Source organism: Mesoplodon bidens (assembly GCF_964165515.1).
Source record: "Mesoplodon bidens genome assembly, chromosome: 19".
Lineage (NCBI taxonomy): Eukaryota > Metazoa > Chordata > Mammalia > Artiodactyla > Ziphiidae > Mesoplodon > Mesoplodon bidens.
Genome location: NC_138179.1, coordinates 6,391,729 through 6,405,058, shown reverse-complemented (window position 1 = coordinate 6,405,058; position 13,330 = coordinate 6,391,729). Strand labels below are relative to the sequence as shown.

General features: G+C 34.5%; 1 protein-coding gene and 1 pseudogene across 4 annotated transcripts in view; one reads left to right on the top strand and one right to left on the bottom strand.

Moving 5' to 3' along the window:
* The window catches only part of VMP1 (vacuole membrane protein 1), a 131,970-nt gene that overhangs the window by 41,826 nt on the left and 76,814 nt on the right, over nt 1-13,330 (bottom strand). The window lies entirely within an intron of this gene.
* Nucleotides 8,291-9,188, top strand: LOC308607228 (small ribosomal subunit protein eS1-like; annotated as a pseudogene). Its single transcript has one exon. The product of its transcript is annotated as a small ribosomal subunit protein eS1-like (transcript).

Genomic DNA, 13,330 nt, shown 5'->3' with positions numbered 1-13,330 from the left:
CAGATGGGGCAAAAATCAAAACTGTAAATAACAGATATGAGAAATCTGTGTACTCCAATGTGTAATGAGTAAACATTTGTTTTATTGTCTTCATATCCCATCTGGTACACTACTTTTTAGGAAGTTAAAAATAATGATTATAAAACAGTATTGTATTTTCTAGCTAGAATTATCTATTGCTTGCTTTTGTCATTATCTAAAAATGGGATATGATTTCCTTCTCTCTGACACATTAAAAATAAAACTGAAGAACATAAACACCATCTTTTCCCCTTTGAAAAAGGGGGGATTTATATGTTTTATATAAAACATATAAATATAAAAGTCAGATCACACATTAATCAAAATCTATGAAGTCATGTCTAAAAATGAACATGAAGAAGATCTATGTATTTTTTGAAACAGTAAGAACCATTTATTTTGGCAACTAGCTAAATTTAATAAGTACTAAAAACCTGATCCATCTAGAAATCTGAAAATTCAGATTTTGCTCCTGTTCATGTTCATACATTTCTATTATTTAGCATGGTTTTATTAGACTGCATATTGTGAAAATTTAGTTGGTCACAAATAGCATCTTTTTAATAAACAGAATAAAAATGTGAGATCAGTACATGTGATACAAGTAAATACTGTTTCACAAAACATTATTTCAGTTACACACGCATAGGCCCTAAGTACAATCAATGTAGTCTGTAACATGGAGTATGGTAAAAAATAAAGGTCCATGAGTAACACACATTTCAGAGAGTTGTGCCTAAAATAGAAAGGTATCAAGCTATATCAGCTATATAATTAAATGAATTTCTACATGTACTCATATATTTATTACCAAATTTACTTTGGTGGGAGGGTGGTAAAACTATTTTTTTTTTTTAGCTGTACAGCAGATATACAGTAATGTACATAAATCTAAAATATACATTTAGGTGAAATTTTACAATGAACACACCCATGTAACTACCACCAAGATCCAGATACAGAACATTACCAGAACTCCAGAAACCCCACTGGTGGCACTACTAGTAATTACTTCTTCTCCCAAAATAACCACTATCATTGACTTCTATTACTATAAATGTAGCTTGCCTATTTTTGAACTTTATATAAATGGAATTATACAGTAGGTCCTCTTTTATTTCTGGCTTCTGTAGGTCAACATTATGTCCATGTGATTCACTCCTGCTGTTGCACGTGGCAATAATCAATTTGCTGCCTTTGTATGAATATACCACAACTTACTTATTCTACTGTTGGTGGACATTAGGGTTGTTTCTAGTTTGGGGCTATTACAAATAATGCTGCTATGACTACTCTTGTCAAGTCTTCTGGAGCATCTTTCTTCTAGGTATAAATCTACAAAATGGAACTGCTAGATCGTAGGGTATGTTTATGTAGACAGTGCCAAACACTTTTCAAAAGTGGTTGTAACATAAATTACTCTTAATATTGCTTCCATGTTGCCAGTTGATAATAAATCTCAATTGAAAAAAAATCAAAACCTTTTTACTTTCCTACAGATGGTTCTAATGAGTCTGTCTGTGGTAATTAGTAGCTTTGATAACTCAAACATATGAAGACTGAATAAATTCAACCATGAAAAGAGGAGGGAAAGAAAAGCTTTAAGTGCTGAGTTTTGGGAAAACTACATATAGTTTTTACCCATACAGAATTTTAGAAGACAAAATTAGAGCCAAAATTCTTATTTAAAAGCAATTAAATTCAACTCAAAAAAGCTGGTAACTACCATATATATATGGTATATGCATGCATGGTAATAAAGAATATAAAGATGAGGACATTGTGGTTTGACCATTAATTCTATAAACGTTTAGCAAGTGTTTACTACATGCCAAATGCTATTATAGGAGCAACGGATACAACACTTAATCAAACTGATAATCTGGATCCTCATGGAGCTTACAGTTTAATGGGAGGAGACAACAACTACAAAATGGGGTGGCAGGCAAGTTGTAATTTTAAATAGGATGGTTGGAGAAGGCCTGACAGAAAAGGTGACATTTGATTAAAAACCTAAAGGAGGTGAGGGAATAAGCCAGGCTAAGAATGTACAGGAAGACTGTTCCAGCAAGTTTTTTCCCTTGAGAGACAAATAAATAATCTAGTGTGTATATGTGGATGGTGGGTGGGTTGCAATTGGTAGAGATGGGGAAAGGGATGACTCAGGAAACCTACCTACTGAGTTTGAAAAGGAAACTGAAATGAAAAGGAAAGCGTGAAAAAGAGAAACAGAATATAAGAAACACCAACCCTACAGATTTACTGCAACATCGAATGACAGAGCGCCAACTCTGTGGTCTTCAAACTTCCCTGAGCCACAGTTTCTTCATCTTTTCTGCAAAATGATGATAATATCTTTCACCATGATAATTAAGAGACAAAACTGATTATGGGACAAAATTGTTTAGACTGATATTAGTTGACATTGCTATCAAGAAAGAAACCCTGAGAACCAATGAAATAAAATATCTTGTCAGAATTCTTAGACACTATGTGAGCTCAGTTCTAGGGCAACATCACAAATTAAGGGGATAAGAGGCTTTTGTTTTGTTTTGTTTCTAATTTCAAAAAGAGAAGAGCAACATGTTAATGTCAAGGAAGGAAGAGGGCTCTAAAGCAGGAAGTTGGAAAGGAAGGAAATGCATTAAGAACTGAAAATTTATCAAATCTGCCTTGCAGTGCAAGCAATTAGTTTACCAAACACTCCATGACAAGAGGGTAATGATGGATGAGCTTACTACACATGAATGCTAGTTCTTAATCAACAGATTCTTGTCTCCAGAAAATAAGAGGAAATTCTTTAGTTATTTACAACTGTATTGGTCACCTCACCATGATTACTAATTGTAAAACTCACAAATCATCTATTAGACATGAAATATCTCTTGGGTAGTCTAGGAGCAAAGAAGAGATGAAGAAATAAGGTTTTAGGAGACTTTCTCAGGGTCTGACCATCAGCATTTGCTCACATTTTCAGATAAAAAGTAGAGCAGTATTTTTGGAAGTTCCAGATAACTACACAGAGTTTTTTCCTCCTTTTCACAGTCCAAGTTACCAGCAGTAAAACCAGCCAGTATCTGCTGCTTCCTTTTCCTCTCTCTATCCCTGCTTAGCTTTCTGTTGAAAAGAAACCATATGGTAATTCTTAGGAAGGCAGGCAGGCCGGCATCCACTCCTATCAGTGCCTGCCTGGCCTCTACTCGAAATAACAACGGAACACCGTAGCCCAAGAAGAACAACAGTGTTCTAGACACTCAGGGAACATGTCTGAGTATGCAGGATTTATTAGAAATGACACATTACACAAGTAATGCATTTTTCTTTTCTTCTCTCTCTTTTTCCTGTCTGAAGCCAATATCTCCTCATGTGATCTTCTCATGTCTCACCAGAAAGGGTATTTACCAAATCTTAGTTGATGCTAGGGGGGGAAAAAATCACCCTTCATTTTTAGCATTTATAATTGATTGCATTTTGCTTGTAAGTAACTAATGAGTAACTTTTATTTCCAGATTAAAACTGGAATTTAAACAAAAAGCATATGACAATCTACTGTGTACGTAAGAACAATAATACTGTGAATGAAAAAAAGGGGGAAAAAAGTAAAAATGGTTTGAGATGAACTCAGACATGCAAAGCTATGAAAACTAGGTCAGTACAGAATTTACAAAATTGTCAGGGACAGGAAACTTGAGACCGAAAACAAAGGATAAAGATAAATGGGATCATCTCTATGATGAGAAATGTAAATAGTGGGATTCTTTCCTAAGATAGACCCAATCGTCCCACTTAACAAGTTTATAAATGGTCCTGAAAAAAGGAACAGAGTTTAAGTTCTAAACCTATGGCTGAAATTAAAATTATAAAGTGCCAAAATCATGGCAATAAATTTAAAGATCATGTAAACTTGAGAGAGAAAAAGGAAACGTGGAAGGTAAGTTTCAAAGTGGATAATAGTAAGATAACACATTTAGGGAAAAATTATTTAAATGTAAAATGATGGGGAATTCCTTGGCAGTCCAGTGATTAGGACACTGTGCTTTCACTGCTGAGAACCTGGGTTCGATTCCTGGTCAGGGAGCTAAGATCCTGCAAGCCATGCAACGTGGCTAAAAATAGATAGATAGATAGATAGATAGATAACGTGATGGGCTATAAAAGTTTCCAGTTATGAAAAAAGAAAGGGAACTGGGAGTGGTCTCCCAAGTAAACAGTTTATTGAAGTAAACATGAAGTAAACAATTTATTAAAAACATCAGCAAAATGCATTGCCAAACAGGACTGTGGTTGTAGAAATCTGAAAAAACACAGGTACAGTAGTGTATTTGTCCCTGAAAAATCATATGCAGTTCTGACAACTTCATGTCAGAAAAAATGTAAAAGAATTAGATAAAGATCCATGGGGGGAGCACGAATTAAAATGATCAAAGAGTTTGGGGTTATTAGATATAAAAAGTAAATGATTATTTTTTTTAGAAAGGCTGAAAAGGTAACTGACTAAAATCTATAAAGTTATGGAAAGAGGAAAGGAAAAGTGTTTAAAAATTTTTTTACAATACTAGAATGAGGGTAGCGCCCTTTATAACGTGAAAGAGGCAAATTTAAAACAAACAAATGGAAGTATGACTTTAAATAACAGCCTATGAACTTACTGAAGTCTTTACCTCAAGAAGTAGTAAAAATAAATTTTTACAAGTTTTGATAAATTAATGGATGCAGACCCTTATCAGGGAAAGTGGACAAGGAAGTCTAGAGTACATGCCTGCTTTTGAGGGGAGCACTGTATTAATTACCATGCCTACTTCCTGGTGTCTCTACATAGCCCTTTAGTTTAAAAGCACGACAGTCATGTGTATTACATGGTAAGGCCCAAGACAGGAAAATGGGAAGAACACTCTACCAAGAGAAATTTTCTTAAATACTCAGCAAGAAAGAACTATATATCTGTTATGACAAACGAAGAACCTTGACGAATTAGAAACAAAAACACCTTTTGTAATAGGAAATGAGCATAACAGTTACTCTGCTGTCCATGTCTTGCACTAACTCTGATCTTAGGCCAGGATCCCTAGGAGCATTCAGCAGTTACAACAGAGGGTGGATGTGTATTTAGTGTGTTACTGATTTGCAAACTCGAGCAAAAGCATAGCATACATACAGTCTGTTGGTCTAAGTTTCAATGAAAGGGGCCTTTCTAAAGGCATTTTACAAAAGGTGTTTGAAACACAAACCTGAGTAAAATCTTTAAATTAGTTTAACAAAGGTAACCTAATGCCTGTCTAATGCTTATCCCCTCCACCCCATAGCTGTAAACAGGTGTGCAAATGAGAAGAATGAAGCAGACATAAAACAAAACTATATTTTTCTCCAATGTCTAAAGCAAACTAACAAGAAAAATCTTAAACATTTATTACTTATTGCGCTTTGTAAATGACTGTATTAACCTCTTATTTTCATTTTTAAATCATCTAATTTCAATTACAATGCTTCTTCATCAAAACTAATGTTTCTCTTCTATTTTAATTTGATCATTGAGAGTTCGTGAGCATTGTTAGAATATAAACTATTTTAAACTTCCATTATTCTGTAGTATTCTTTCCTGTGAGGAATAATTAGCTCAAAATTTTCTACCATGTTCTTTTCCCTAAATTTATTTTGTTACAAAAAAGGTAAGCAGAATAAAAATGATTTTTAGGAGGTTAAGTTTAAATGTATTCTTTAAATTTATTTTTAAAATAAAAGTCTGGCCAAGATGACGTGGTTAAATACAGAAATGAACGTGTAAAAATAAACGGGTTCAGGAGTGCACGATGAGCAGACAAGTTTCCCAGTGGCCATTCATTTGGCAGTTTGAATCAAATTGCAACTCTCTTTCCTGTTAATACTACTATAAGAATGGGTTAAAGAAAATGAGAAGAGTCAGAAAATGAAGAAAGATTAAAAGTCTGGGAGTGGAGGGGCAAGAGAAGAATTCAAAATAAAGTGAAATCTTCCTGAGAAAGCAAATAAAATGAGGTATTAAGAATTCCACCATAAATCATGCTAAGTGTGCTTAGAAACTACAACTACAGAACTATTTCAAGTGCTACCTTTTCTTGTTGAACCAAATGCAAGTAAGTGACCTTTGTGTACAAAAAGCTAACTGTGCTAGTAGTGGCAATATCTTGCAACAGAATCCTTCAAAAGAGACACTTAAAATTGCTTAATCTTGATGGTACTTTGTGGTAAAATTATGAGCCAGCTCTGAAAGAAGATCTAGCAGGCCTGCCTTTTCAAAAACTTAACGTTGTTGGGTGTGGTTGGTTGATTCTGAAAAGAGAAACTACAATAAGCCTTGGTAGCATTGACACAGCCTTTAAGTGATAAATAAATGTGTTTAACATGTGTCTCTAATGTTCATTATGGTGAAGTTGATCAGTTTAACCCTTTGCAAACAAGCAAGAAATCTTGAGAACAGGAAGCTTTTCTGTGGAACTCCTGACGCAACACAAACCATAGCAGTTACTGCAAAGCTTAATGCAAACCCTCTAGAGTCCACGTTGACAAATTCTTTAACAAGCCCTGTGGTTACAGGGAAGCTGGTTTCACTCTGACTCACTCCTACTCAAACAGTTTACTGGAAATGAAGGGGAGGGGGAATTTTCAGAGAAGTCATGTGATGGCCAGACAAACCACAGCCAGTAAAGGTTCAACAGAGTCAAAAACAGGTCCCAGCAACAACCAGCACCCAGAGTGTTCAACTGGCACTAAATTATATGAAAATGAGTCCTGTTGAGTTTCTGATCATCCACACCATGAACTCTTTCATAAATCTCTGTATATAAAAGAACAGATACTTCACAGGAGGAAAAACCAGCAGGCACTGACATGGTGTGTGCAACTACAAATACTTCATAGGAAAATGTGCTTAACAAAATAGAGCATCAAAGGATGGTTAAAGCACTTTAGCGAATGTATAAATAATCATTATTAAATGCTTTCCCATTGTCTCTAAACTCAAATGATCAAACATATATTCTATCATTATCAAAAGAATGTCAAAAAACCCCCCAAAAAACCCCATTTAGCTATCACCTTGTACTTTGGGGGATGATCACTGGGTAATCTATTCTGCACACAAAGAAAATGCACTATAGCCATAAGAATGAGAACTACACTATATTCAATATCTTGTAATGACCTACAATGGAACAGAACTTTGCTGTACATCTGAAACACTGTAAATCAACTATATTTCAATTAAAAAAATATATTATTCAGTATTCTAAAAAAAAAACTACATTACAACTGATGAACTTTTTTTGGTTCATCACTTACATGTTTTCACTAATAAAATAATGTAAATAACCTGAAATTTCTGAATAGGAAATGGATCCTATTAAACTCCCCAAAAAAGGTATTTTCAGCCTTAAATATATTTAATACAAGCTAGTAAAAGATATTAGTATTTAAACTTAACTTGGGGACTTAGTTTCAATAAATCAGACTAAGTGTAAGAGGCAAGTATTAATTAATTTAAATACTGCTGTCCTAAACAGAAGCTAAGAAACGTTCCCTTAAAATAAAATTAAATCCAGAAATTATAAAACAGGCTTTGAGGAACTAGTTAATCTAAGGTGGTGTACAGACTCATGAATTATACCCAATAGAAAGAAAAGCTAACCACTATAAATATGGAGGAAAAGACTGTATTATTTTAAAAGATAAGTTCTAAGAAATTTAAATTTCTTATTTCTAACTTAATTCTCAATTTTCTATAGTGATAGTAACTTTCACAGTCAGCAACCTAATATTTTATGAAAAAGAATCCAAGCAGCTAGGTCACTTGGACAGATGTTGTTTAGGAAAGCAAACTTATTCAAACCATATTCTTCTAAGTAAATATGCACAACATTCCTACCCTATTGTGTAAGTTTTAAACACAAAAGTACAACCACCCATGCTCCCAGTTCCCCATTACTTCAATAACAGTGGCTGCCCTAATCTTTTAGGGTACATCAAGCAAATAAGTTACTTTATTTTTTCAAACTCTTTTATGCCTCATGTCTTTACTTTACCTTTTTCTTTGGTTATATAGCTTATAGAATAAACAAGTCACCACAATAACCTTTATTTTTTTCTAAAGTATAAAACTTTACAAGCACTATTTTACTTAATGTGATTTCAAAATTATAAGTCATTTAACTTAATGATGTCTACTATATTATCTTCAACCCTTGCTCTCAGATGATTTTTTTCGAATGAAAGATTCTGTAAATTCTGCAGTGCTTTACAGTCAGATGGTTATTAAGCTCAAAGATGCAAAACAGTTCCATCTTTTTTATGTCAGATGATTTCTGTGTTCACCATATTTTATATTTTATTTTGCAGTGGAGTAAGACTGAATATTCCCTTTTGGCTGAGCAGCAACACGGCAGTCTGCAAGAATAAGAACCTTACAAAAGGCAGCAAAAAGGGAGCCTAGAGGAAAGTGGTTGATCCATTTTCTAAGAAAGATCGGTATGACATGGAAGCACCAGATACGTTCAACATAAAAATACAGGAAAAACTGGTCACAAAGACTCAAGGACCCAACATCACATTGGATGGCCTCAAGGGTCATGTTTTGAAGTGAGCTTTGCTGATCTGCAGAATGATGAAGCTGCATTTAGAAAATTCAAGCTAATTGCTGAGGATGTTCAGGGCAAAAACTGTCTAATTTCCGTGGCATGGATCTTGCTTATGACAAAATGTGTTCCACGGTCAAAAAATGGCAGCCCATGACTGAAGCTCCTGTTGATGTCAAGACTACTGATGATTATTAACTTCGTCTATCCAGTGCTGTTTTTACTGAAAAATGCAACAATCAGATTCAGAAAACTTCCCTGTTAGCACCAACAGGTCTGCCAAAACCAGAAGAAGATGACTTGAAAGAAATTGTCAAAAAACTGATTCCAGACAGCATTGGAAAAGACATGGAAAAGGCTTGCCAATCTATTTATCTGCTCTATGATGTCTCTATTAGAAAAGTAAACCCCTAGTTTGAAATGGGAAAACTCATGTTTCATGATGAAGGCAGTAGTTCTGGAAAAACTACTGGGGATGAGACAGGTGCTAAACTTGAACAAGCTGATGGATATGAGCCACCAGTCCAAAAAACTGTTTAAAATTCAGACTTGTAAGGGTGACAAATAAAAAATCTTATTTGTGATGTTAATAAAAAAGAATGAATATTAAGGGAACACGTTTCATGTAATGGTACCTTTTCTCTCTTAACTGATATTTCTTAGTTCATTCAAAGTATCTACTGCATGAGTAGTATGTGCAAGACCATGCAGGCGCAGCCAAAAATACAAATATTTTTGTGGCCTCCTCTCAAGGAGCTTACAAACTCCTGGGTAAGATGAGAAAAGCCCACAGACAGTTCTAAAAGAAGGTAGAAAGTGATAAGTGACACAAGAAAGATACAGCAAGAGACAATTTCCAGGGACTGGGAAGATTTTTGAGCATCAAAGTTCCATGACCAGAGGTATTTTTCAGAAAATTGTTTTTTGTTGCTTTCTGTGGAAATAGATTGGGAGGAAAAAAGGCTAGTAAAGAGGAGACCTATTAGGAAGTCACTATAAATGTTCAGTGGAGAAGTGATAAAGGCATGAACCAGCAGTGGGAAGTCAAAAGAGAGGACGAATTTGAAGATACCGTGGAGGTAGAATCAACAGGCCTGAAGGATGACTGGATATGCGAAGTGAGGAGGGAGTCAGATGATTCAAATTTTGACTCCAAGTGATTATGAGGACAGTGATATCATTAACAGAAATCAGGAACAAAGAAGAAAAAGATCATAAAGGGAATAATTAAACCTTGCATGAAACAGTCCACGAAGTACATAACAGCTCTCTAGATGTAACTCTTATAAATGATGCTAGAATTGTTCAAGGTCATAGGAAGCTACATTCATTCATGTCTACCTCCCACAGACATTTAGTAAAAACATGATAGAAAGCCAAGAGCAAAAGGAAGTCAGCTTAGTGGAAAAATACTGCCCAATCTCAATATTGTAGTCACAAAACTAAAGTAGGTACCATAAAGAATCAGAAATCAAATAAATGCATTAATAATCTTATTTTCTCCCCCAAATACCTACAGAACAAAATCCAACCATCAGTCAAAACTGGAATTTAAGTAAACACTTAGCTTTAAAATTGTTACCTAGAAACAGTTTCCTAGTAAAAGCATATACACCCTTTAACCTAGTTGGAGAGCACACGGTAAAGCAACGAGAGCCAAGGTTTTTTTCACTCTTCCTGCTGATAAACTTATTTTACCAAAGGCCTTTACCTTCAAGAATAAAAAACACATTTCCCACCCCATTTCATTTTACTTAATTTGCTATTTTAGCTACAGTTGATCCAACTTTTTTATTGCTCTTGTCAAACTGGGGGTTTTACAAAATACATGCATCTATGAGGAAATTCCAGCACCAAAGTCACATAAACTTTTGGATTTTTATGGAACTGATTAATATAAAAACTTTTAAATCACAATCACAATCAATAAGCTATAACTAAAAAGATGTCAGGAAACTTATAGATTACCAAATAAAAACCTAGTATCTTTTTATATACCATTAATAACTATTTACAAAAATATAATATCCAACTTATAACAATAAAACCTAAGAGAGGGGCTTCCCTGGTGGCCCAGTGGTTGAGAGTCCGCCTGCCGATGCAGGGGATGTGGGTTCGTGCCCCGGTCCAGCAGGATCCCACATGCCACGTAGCGGAGCGGCTGGGCCCGTGAGCCATGGCCACTGAGCCTGCGCGTCCGGAGCCTGTGCTCCACAACGGGAGAGGCCACAACAGTGAGAGGCCCGCATACCGCAAAAAAAAAAAAAAAAAAAAAAAACCTAAGAGAAAACTAACATGTTAAAATCACTGGGAAAATAGTGTTAGAATACACAAATAGGTAATGACCTGAAAAAGGGAAACTTAGATTCCTACATTATATGATTGGCAAAAATATTTTAACAGATAAAAGATTTAAAGGTAAGAGAATAAAACCATAAAAATACTAAAAGGAAATGCAGCACAATATCTACTACATAATCATAAGGGTTCAGGAAGATAATTTTAGGCAGGACTCCAAAAGGAAACATCTAAGATATTGGAATAAAGACAAAAATGTGAACTTCTTTATCCAAAAAGCAAAACATAGTAAAACACACAGTGAACAATATGGAAAAATTACTGCCAGCATATGACAAAAGGAATCCCCTTAAAAATGTCAGTCAATAAGAAAACGAAAAATACACTAAATATTAAAAAATGGGTAAACGAACCAGTTAGACGAAAGGGTTTTTTTCTTTTTCTGTGGTTTCAACATTTTATACAATAAACATACTTCATAGTCACAAAGAAAATTACTAAAAAAAAAGATGTGGAAAATATTTGATGACTGAAAAATGTTCACTGTATGTTTTTATATTCAAAACAAGTCATGAAATAATAAATAGAATACGATTCACTCACAAATATTTACAGAGAAAAAGAATGAAGGATGAAGGGATTTTTTTTATGTATACAAATACCAATTTTCTACAATGAGCTGTACGTAATCACTTTGTAATAAGAACACAATTTTAAAAATCAGTATCAAATGTCTACGATATATATGTGAAAAAGGAATCTAAGACTAATATATATGGTATGACTTTAGCTTTTATTAAAAAAAAGTGTTCCATACACAGAAAACAGTCTAGAATATGGTGGTTATCATCCTACTTTGGGGAGTAGGTGCGTGTGCGCTTTCACTTTTTACTTTTAATACTTCTGGAATGTTTCAATTTATAAGCACTAACATAATTTGAAGATATGCAAACCTGGGAAAAGTAACAGAAGCAAAGAGCCTAAGACAAATTTGTTACTAAAAACAAAAAATGTTTGCAATATCACTGATCTAGACATAAAATGACAAAACTGTTGTAAGTTTATTTGCATAGTGAAAATGAAAAACAAACACAAGGATGCATCACAAAAGTGTATCAGAACAGCTGAGGAGGGACTTCCCTGGTGGTCCAGTGGTTAAGAATCCGCCTTCCAATGTAGGGGACGCAGGTTTGATCCCTGGTCGGGGAACTAAGATCCCACATGCCATGGGGCAACTGAGCCCATCTGCCACAACTATGGAGCCCACACGCCACAACTAGAGAGAAGCCCGCTCACTGCAGTGAAAGATCCTGCGTGCCACAATTAAGACCCAACTCAGCCAAATTAAAAACAAAAAACACACAAACAAAAAAAACAAAAAAAAAGCAGGTGAGGTATCTTACTTAGATATAGTAATATTCTACACAGTGTTAAGCAAGAACAGACAAAAACAAAAACCTTATATTTGACAAATTTATTTTGCAAAACTCTTCTTTGACTAATGAATTAAAACATTAGTACTCTCTCAGCTAATTTAAAATGTGGAAAACTGGCAACAGCCCCCTCCCCAACCTGCAAAATAAATAAACAAAAGTTAAAAACCTCATAACCCTTTGTCTACACCTGGGAAAAAGTATGTAGGGATAAATAAACCTACATATACTGAAATCTATAATAAGCCACAAAACTGATGGATACTGGTGAAAAAAAAGCATGAAAGGCAATAAAGAAAGAAAAGAAAAATCAAATCAAATGTAACAGAAAGAAAAAAATTTTTTTTAATCAGTTCTTCATTTTTTGTTGCATTAACCTGGATGAAAATGTTGCTATGCTGGCTTACAGTAAGCAAAGCACTAATCTCAAAGTCAGAAAACTGGGTTGGGTGTTGGCTCTGAGATTCACCAGCTGTGTGCTCCTGAATGTTTTTCCTATTCAAATCAGGCAAAATATCTTCTACTTCATTGTTTGTACTGAGGCACTTCATTCAAGTGCCTTACACACAGATTTTTATTGACCTTCTTTTATTGACAAAGAAAATTAATAGGGAAGATGACAAAATTGTCAGGAATAAGTTACTCTTTTATTATATTGTTTTCTAGTTTACATAAACAATTGACAGTACATACAATTGTAATTTGGGGTAAAAATTTTAAATAAAATGTTCATAAAGAGTATATAATTTCTGACTAAAGAACATGAAACAGAAGTGTACGTTTTGCTTACTTGATTTTTTAATATAAGCAAATATGAAATTAGGGAATAAGAAATATAAAGTTTATCCTAAAACAGTGATGGTAATTATTGGCTTTATAGGATGAAAACAGTCAAACCTCATGACCATCAGAGTATTGTGGGGACCTCGCTGGTGGCACAGTGGTTAAGAATCCGCCTGCCAATGCAGGGGACAC